We start from the raw sequence: 9236 nt of genomic DNA on the forward strand, positions 1-9236 counted from the left end.
TAACCTTGTAATTAGAAGTATGTAAAAATTGTCAACTAAGCTAGTCCACTTGATTAACTGTTCCACTATTGTGGCAGTCCAATCTCTTGCCAAACTCTTCCACTATTGTGGCAGTCCACTAAGCTAGTGTTATTTATATTGGTGTTATTTATATTGTGGCAGTCCACTAAGCTAGTGTTCTACTAAGCTAGTCCACTTGATTAACTATTCCACTGGTGTTATTTATATTTCTTGCCAAACTCTTCCACTATTGTGGTAGTCCAATCTTCCACTATTCTGTTCTGCTGATCTGTTTCCCCTGCTGTAGTATTCAATTCTTTTTTGGTTTCAGGATTGGACACAGTATGATAACTGATGCTGAGCAGAGGAGTCTTATAACACCAGGGAAGGTAACATAACCATGAATACAACCCTTACCTCGTATTGTATAAAGGATGTGTGCAACCTTGATGTGCTTTGCCTTTTGTTTTTGCTGTATTTGGACAATAACAACCCTTGTATATTAAGGCAACCCTTCCATAGATAGGCCGCCTTAACAAAAATTGGAGTCCATGAAACTAATTTTTTTATGCACCATCAGCACATAAACACTTAAATTAACAGTTGTAATGTACCTTTAACCCTAATAATAATATATCTTTTGTTGTAAACAAATGATCTGAAGTAGAACACAGCATGAATGCATTTAACACATCATGGTGTTATTCTTCATCTTAGCTCAAAATGCTTCCTGTAAATATGTATGTCACGTTATGTCCTCAATATTTTGATAATCACTTTAGTTTAGATTAACATTTATCCTGTCTATCAAAAAAATAAATAAATTAATTAAAATATATCCTGTTTACCATTCTGATGCAACAATTTTCTTCTTTTTTCCCATCTCCTCCACCTCCCCTCTATCTAGAGCATTCTGGTGGAGCCAACTAGTGGAAACACTGGCATTGGACTTGCATTTATAGCTGCTTCAAAAGGATATAAGCTCATATTGACAATGCCAGCCTCAATGAGTCTAGAAAGAAGGGTTCTTTTTAAAGCTTTTGGAGCTGAGCTTGTTTTGACTAATTCTGCTAAGGGGATGAACGGAGCAGTTCAGAAAGCTAAAGAAATTTTGAATAGCACGCCAAATGCCTACATGCTTCAACAATTTGACAATCCTGCAAATCCAAAGGAATTTTGCTGCAATTTTTTTATTCTCTCCCAAGCACCATGTTCCTCATCTTCAAATTCCCCATCTTCAAATTCTTCAAATTCCTCACTAGCTTTTGGCCTTTTATCATTCTGCAGGTCACAAACAGTCGAGGAGATGTTCTCCAATGTAGTCATTACATGCCTATTGTTCGTCCAGAAGGAAAGGCTTTGCCTTTTGTATTCTATTGCCATGGAAACAGGTTAGAAAATAAATGTGGATGAGTAGAGATTGCTCTTATAGAAAAAGTAAGGATAGTATATGGAATATCAAAGGTCTGTCTAATAATTTTTCTAAAAATATAGGTCCTTTACTTGCTTTCTGTCATAGTATGGATGAGTATTAAACTGGTAGATAATTGAATTAGCTTTAACAAATTCATTCTGTAAATCTGTTTTACTAACAAGTTGTCTGTATTGATTTTACCAGTGGATGCAGGGCAGATGCCAGTGAAGCGGCTATAATATTGTTGCTTTCAAACATTACTGTTTTCACCCTTGATTTCTCAGGGTCTGGACTATCTGGAGGAGAGCATGTCACATTAGGGTGGAATGAAGTAAATGGCTGAGCAATTTAAATATTTCCTATTTTATAAAACAGTGTCTGTGTGAATGGAGTGTATGATGTCAGATGATCAAATGAGTTGCTCCAGTCAAATACATTCTTTGAGGATTGAAATTGCTGATGTATAATTTAAACCCTATTATTAACTAACAAGTTGTCTGTATTGAAATTTTTTTTTCCAACCACTTAATGTGGAAAACATTTTCTCCAATTTTGAGAACTCTAGCCCACTTGCTCTGATCTTTTTTGTTTTCTAATTTTCTGTTTACTTACAGTATTTTTCTTTCTTATTTCTTTCCAGCAATTTGAGGTGGAATAAGTTGCAAGATGTCATTCCTCCTGAAATAGGTGAACTAAAGAGTCTAACCCATCTGTGAGTAATTTCATCATCTTTGAGGGTATTAGTTTTGTTGGAATTTTCTCATATTATTTATTCTATATACTATTAATGTGTTATAATGAATCTTCTGCAGATACTTGAGTTTCAATAATTTCAAAGGAGAAATCCCCAAAGAATTAGCTAATCTTCCTCTGCTACGTTACCTCTGTCTACATGAAAATCGTTTTATTAGGCGAATTCCACCAGAATTGGGCACTCTGCAACAACTCCAACATTTGTAAATTTCATGTTCTATTCCCTATAGTATTTGTATACTTTACTATTTGTATCTCATTGCAGATAATCTCTCTGTGATAACCATGTTTTCATAGGGATGTTGGTAACAATCATTTGGTGGGAACTATTAGGGAACTAATACGTATTGAGGGATGCTTTCCATCTCTTCGCAACCTGTAAGTCTATGCTTCAGCGAATTTTGAAATACTTAATATTTTCCAGTTTAAGGCTATCAGAGTCGTAGTTCTTATAAAAACCATTTTTGATCCTTTGTAATTCTGATATGCAGTTATCTGAATAATAACTACCTTACGGGTGGAATCCCAGCTCAGCTAGCAAACTTGACTAATTTGGAAATCTTGTAAGCATTTCATTTTCTTTTTAACTGTATTAAGACTGTTATCTATCTTCTTTCTGGATTTCTTTTTGTTGTAATTGAAACCATCTTAAAAAATTGGCTGCTATGTTTGTAACAGGCATTTATCATACAAGAAAATGTCTGGGTATCATACCATCTGGACTTGCTCATATTCCCCGATTGACTTCCTTGTAAGTTTATTTTTGAATTTTCTGTCCACTCTACAAATGTGATCCAGTTATGTATGAGAAGTTCTATTTTTGCAATGTATCTAGAGGAATTTCCTCTTTCTAAGAGCAGTACACATAAATTTGGCAGTTCGAATTCTAAGTCTGGACTTTTTTAGCTACACTTTCTGGGCATACTATTCATTGGATCACAATTTGGCTGATGTGATTTTATGGTTTGAAATAGTCACATATCATGTCTTCATGACAAGAAGGACAAGACAAATCTATATAATAAAGCACATCAGTTTTTGAAAAATGTTATGTGCTATAGTTTGGGGTTAAGATTGAATAAATCTAACGGTTGGTGTTATTTCCCTACTGATGAAGTACCTTTAGGCACGGGCAATTTTGCTAGTGGTCAATATTACAATTGCATATTGAAAAGTTATTTGGATTTGCAGGACAAGTTTGTTAGTGGAACCAAGGTTGAGTTAGGATTCCTATTTCATCGATACACTTTGTTTCGTTCCTTGACATCTGTGACCCAATCTTCAATATTGAGAAGATTTCCTCATCCCTTATGGCTTTGATTCATGGCTTTTAACTGTTGTTTTTATCACAATTAATGCCTTTTTTTTTCCCTTCTTTAATTTGCTTTTCTCCTTTTTTTGCATCTTTGTGCTTTTGTGTATCTGGGACAGCATCTTTGTTTTGGGTAGGCATGGGATAGCATCTTAAGCTTGCTTTCATTGCAGGTACCTGGATCATAATCAATTTACTGGGAGAATCCCGGATGCATTCTATAAGCACACTTTCTTGAAAGAAATGTGAGTTTCTGTCTTCAATCACTACAAGCAAATTGCAATTACCCAACACTAGGTCAAATGCTAATTGATTAAATGTTGTCACATGTATATTGAAGGAAAGGCTTTCCGGCCAGGTGTGAACCCTATTGGCGTCCACAATGCCCTCGAAGTTTTTGACACAGAGTTCTTGTTTTAGTCAAAGCTTCCACATATTATTTCCTCGTAGAATTGTTTCTTTTTGTTCTTGCTAAAACTAGGGTGTTTCCGTTTGAATTGGAATGTAGTTCTATAAATAGGATGTATATAATGTACACTAGTGTTTTGGGAAATTTAAGAAATTTTGGAAGTAGGTTGTTTGACAGTTTAGAAAGGTGTTGTTGGATTCTTTGGTTGTCATTATTTTGTGTGAACAATGTCTGGTGGAACACCAGCTGGGGATGTCTGGTTGTTTCAGTTTGAATTGGAACAATGTCTGGTTGTTTGACAGAAATTTAATAAATCGAATGTTAATGAATTATGTATTGTGTCGAATGTTAATGATTCAGTTAATTTGAGTGATGCTTTAAAATTATAGGTTTATTATGGATTGAATAAATTATTAGGAATTACAAGTGTATTGTTTTCCTGCTTTGGCGACCAATTTATTAGTTGCGACAAATAAATAATTTTTTTTCACAAAAAATGACAATTGCCGACCAAGAGTTTTGGTCGCAAAAAATACATCTATTACCGACCAAAATAGCTGTTGGTCGTGGAAACTCACTTTTGCCGGCCAAAAGTTTTGGTCGCGAAAAGTAACAAATGGCGACCAAAACCTTTTTTGGTCGTGGAATGTCACGATTGGCGACCAAAATTTTTGGTCGCGGAATGTCACGATTGGCGACCAAACTTTTTGGTCGTTGAATGTGATAATTGGCGACCAAACTTTTTGGTCGGGAAAATATCACTTTTCGCGACCAAAGTGTTTTAGCGACTAAATGAATTAGTCGCGATAATGATATATTTCGCGACCAAAAATTTAGTCGGCAAATCCAACTTTTGCCGACCAACCAAGATTTTGGTCGCGAATTACTTTTGCCGACCCTCAATTGGCGACCAAAGTAGCGACCAAAAAATTTGGTCGCGGATAACTTTTTCCGACCAAAAATAGACTTTTAGCAACCAATTTTTTTGTTGCCAAAAGTGTTAATTCTTGTAGTGGTAATTGCAGGAGGAAAAAAAAAAAAAGAAGAAGAAGAATGAGGAAATAAAAAGAAATAAAAGGGTATTTTGTTCCAATCAGAAAAGAAAAAGATAATTTTTTTTAAGGTGATGATATTAAGATTTTATAAAATAAAAGATATATAATATTTTCATATAGTAATTGGGCCCCTCAACATTTTCATAGAGAAAATTCAATATAGAGAAATTTTGTCCCAACACAGAAAAATTTCAATTTTCACATAAGAAATTTCAAAATTTCTTTGGTATGATCACAGAAAAATTTAATCAAGAGGCCTTAACTAATAAAAATATATATGTTGAATCTCTCCTAATACCCAAAGTTGAAAAAAGATGTTTCATTAATTTTTCCAAAGAAAGAATCTTTAATACAATACATTAATAATTTTGCCACATTCTATAATGTGGTATAATTTAAAATATTTTGGATATTTGTAATTTGTATAATGAGTGGAATCAATAATAATATCATAACTAGTGTTACACTAGTTAATACGCTAATTGGTGCATGTAGTACCACTCTTCTATAATAGTGGAAGTAGGTAGTCATTTATTGCATTCATACTACTACCAAATTTTTGAGTTTTTTTTTTTTTTAATTGAAAAAAATGATGCTCTTAGGTGTCATCACGGCATCCATGGGACTAAGCCCTGGGGTCTACCGGTTGCCGGCCTGATTAACCCAACCCATAAGAAGGGGACCCACCACCGAGGCACCAGTGGAGCTCATCAACCGCCCTAGCCAAGGTCAAATTTCGATCGAAGTACAACGCGAGATCTCTGCAGAGAGTCATTGGAAAATCCAATATTTTCGCGCCCCCTATGAGTCGAACTTGACTCATGGCTGTGGGAAGGCAATGCCTTCACCACTGGCCACCACTCTCGGTGGTTTTAAAGCTAATTGTTATGACCAATTACAAAAACAAGAATATTACAAACCCAAAAACCAAAAAAAAAAAAAAAATCCAAAATTTATTTAAAAATATCAATATGTAATTCAGATTCATTCTACACATGAATTTTATAATACATAATTTCAAACTCCACCACACAATTCATTCTTGGCCAAAATCTGAACCCTAGACTTTTCTATTACAAATATATATATATATATATTTCATTTTTCATTGTATATATTCATAATATTTAATCAAAAATTCCTTATAGCCCAAATTTTCCTTGCCCAAGTGCTGCCCGAACACAGGTGGACAACACACCTCAACAGCCAAAGGCAAATCACCAAGCCCAATTATCCTAGAGTTTAGAAATTATAATTTGACTCCCAAAAAGTTTGAAAAAATTACAAAAGGAACAAAAGATAAAATTATATTGTGTGTAATCGTATAAGTAATCATTATATGCGTTTAATTACACACTATTAGAAATGACACTTTTGGCGACTAAAATATTAGTCGCCAAAAGCCCCATTTATGGTCGCCGAGACAAATTAGCGACTAACTTTTTTTGTCACCAAAGTCGTCGCCTATACTCTGTCGACGATAGTATTGGCGACTAAACTATCTTTGGTCGCTGAAAGTGAACGTTTTGGCTACTAAATTTTGGTTTGTCGGCAAAGGTTATCTTTTGACGACTAAAATATTAGTCGCCAAAAGTGAACATTTGGCTACGAAACTTTGAGTAGTCGGGAAAGGAGATATTTTGGCGACTAAATATTTAGTCGACAAAAGTGTTCAAATAAAATTATTTTAATTTTCAGTGACTAAAACTTTTTGTCATAGATAAGTTTTAGTCACAACATTACTATATTTAGGGACTAAAGAATTTAGTAGCCAAAAAAATTATTTTTCATTTTATTTTATTTTTTGCTACTAACCATTTGGTAGCCTAAAGTCTTCATTTATTTTTGGCTACTAAATTTTTAGTCACCAAAAATCTTTGGGTTCTTTCTGGCTACCAAATATTTAGTTACTAAAAATAATTGATTTCCTTTTTGGCTACCAATTGGTTAGTCACTAACAAATTCACTTTTTTTTTCGCTCTAAACATTTAGTTACCAAAAACTTTATTTAGTGTTTTTTTATTATAATTAATTTCTTCACAACCTATATTTATTTCGTGCAACCTGCACCCTGTATATAAGCAAAATAATACATATATCTATTTCTATTTCGTTTCAACAAAACAAAAATTTGATCTTTTAACATCAAATTTGAGTACAAATCAAATACAATCCAACCCAAAATAAGAATTCCATAGAAATACAGAATCATACAAAAAAGATGTCCTTTGCACACAAAATTCTACATCAAATGTTATTTACAGAATATTTTGAAGGTGTAAACATGATGGGAAAATTAAATTTGTTTACTAAAACACTTGCTTAATTTAACAATGAAGCCATTGATCTAAAGGCTTCTCATCCTTCAAGTTTGCTTCATATAGTTTGGTACCTTTCTTTCTGAAGACACCAACTGCAAAATAATAATCAACCTCCCAATCAGCGGAAGCATTTAGCAAATAAGTATAGATAATTAAACAATCCAAAAACTCAAGGGATTCAACCTTGCCTCAAAACACCAACATGCCTGAGAAGAAATTCAAACATTTGTGCACACTGTTACATACACACGTGCAAGCACAAAAAGAGAGCTTGTATTAGATCGAAGCAAGAAACAGAGGTAGAAACCAGTAATGACAAGGAATTTTTTAAATGATTAATAAGAATTCAAGAATTGAAAGAGGCAAAGGATTGAAACTAGGAGGCGATCATTTTGTAAGTAATTGAATATTTCCCAATTCGGCACAATATCTGTAAATAAATTTTAAACATCAGACATATCATGGTACCTATTGAAAAGCCTCAATGTTCTAAGAATTCTTCAAAATTTATAATTTCTAAATTCAGCACAATAATGAATGAATTTAAAATATGAATAAATGTATAAACAATATCAACAATGATATCATAGTCAAATCACAAGTTTATATATAATCCTTGGTCTTCTTGAGCTTGACAGTGTACTGACTAAAACGTCAACAACACTCAATAATCACACATAAATAAATTATCAATTGCTCACTAACGACAGTGGATATAAGATGCAATAGTTAACATACATCGTCATCGTAGAATTTGCACACTTCGCAGAAATATTCTCCCATATTGACTCCACAATTGGTACTAACACGTACCACCTGGTTATATGTCAGATAAATATCAATGATACCAATTAGAATACCGATCAAAAACAAGATGAACAAAGCAAAAATCTAAAATCAAGAGACACTTACTGGTTGCTCTGTATCGCAAACTGAGCAAATAACCTGAAACATCAATACAAAATTCACACCCCTGTAAACGTTCCCGAACGCCCCGGGAGGATGAGTTCCGTTCTGTTCATTTGGGCTCACTACAAGTTCGGACTCTCAAATTGTCACAGTTCTCAATCTGAACCAAAGAGTCCAAATCCGGCAAATCGTTTTGAGAAAACAAATTTTTTTTTAAAGAAGTGCCAAACATGGACTGCTTTGCCAGATACAGAGTCGCCACCTAAATATTTTATTTTGAGAAATTTAGGAAACCCTGACTCGTGCCTAAGGCCACGTGTCCGTCATCACCAAAGTTGCCTCGGCTCGGGAACTTGGGTACGATTAGGGAAGGTCACTTCGTGAGCACCCACGCTCGCCCGATCAAAGATCGGCCTCTACTAACCATGATATCTATTTTTGAAAACATTATGCGTTCTTATTCTGGTTATTAGCTTAGATTTACTATGTGATGCGCACAACATACAAGTATAGACTGGGTCACCTGAATTGGAACAAAACATTTCATGTTTGTTTATTTGAAAATGGTTTGATGGTACTACCCGCAAGTAGGCTAAGACGTGGATTTGCCACCCTCGGATGGGCTTAGAAAACATGATTTTGCCACTATCTAGTGGGCTTAAAACTCACAATTAATGAATTGTTCCAATTCAAATAACCCAACCTTCACCCACAGGCATTCAGGCAGTTATATCACATAAGCATGTAGCCTCATGGTAAGCATGCTATCATGGCAGTCACTCACACACATGCAAGGATGCTAAAGCATAAACACTTACCGAGTACTCCAAGCCAAAACAAAAGCTAATTAGAAATCCATGCATGATCCTAACTATACAGAAATGCCTAATACAACATATGCAAGATGCAACTAAGATAGGCTCGGCTATTCTAAAGATGGCATGCGAAATACTACAACTAACAAGTATTCAACTCGGAATTGAGATACAATGCAGTTAGTATGATGCGCCGAGCCCGGTGCATGCAAGACAGATGAATGAATGCAAACATGCTATCATACTGT

At 34.4% G+C, this 9236-nt stretch overlaps 1 long non-coding RNA gene and 1 pseudogene across 1 annotated transcript; one reads left to right on the forward strand and one right to left on the reverse strand.

The window, feature by feature from the left end:
* Positions 1 to 1450: 1450 nt before the first annotated feature.
* Positions 1451 to 3728, forward strand: LOC114317680 (uncharacterized; annotated as a pseudogene).
* A 3382-nt stretch (positions 3729 to 7110) lies between these two features.
* On the reverse strand, positions 7111 to 8099 carry LOC145797519 (uncharacterized). Its single transcript, XR_014339076.1, has 3 exons — positions 8003 to 8099; positions 7448 to 7499; positions 7111 to 7356 (listed from the first exon to the last, which is right to left on the reverse strand). It is a non-coding gene; the product is annotated as an uncharacterized LOC145797519 (long non-coding RNA).
* Positions 8100 to 9236: the final 1137 nt, after the last annotated feature.

This window comes from Camellia sinensis, chromosome 1 (assembly GCF_055761805.1).
Source record: "Camellia sinensis isolate YWXY chromosome 1, ASM5576180v1, whole genome shotgun sequence".
Taxonomy (NCBI): Eukaryota; Viridiplantae; Streptophyta; class Magnoliopsida; order Ericales; family Theaceae; genus Camellia; species Camellia sinensis.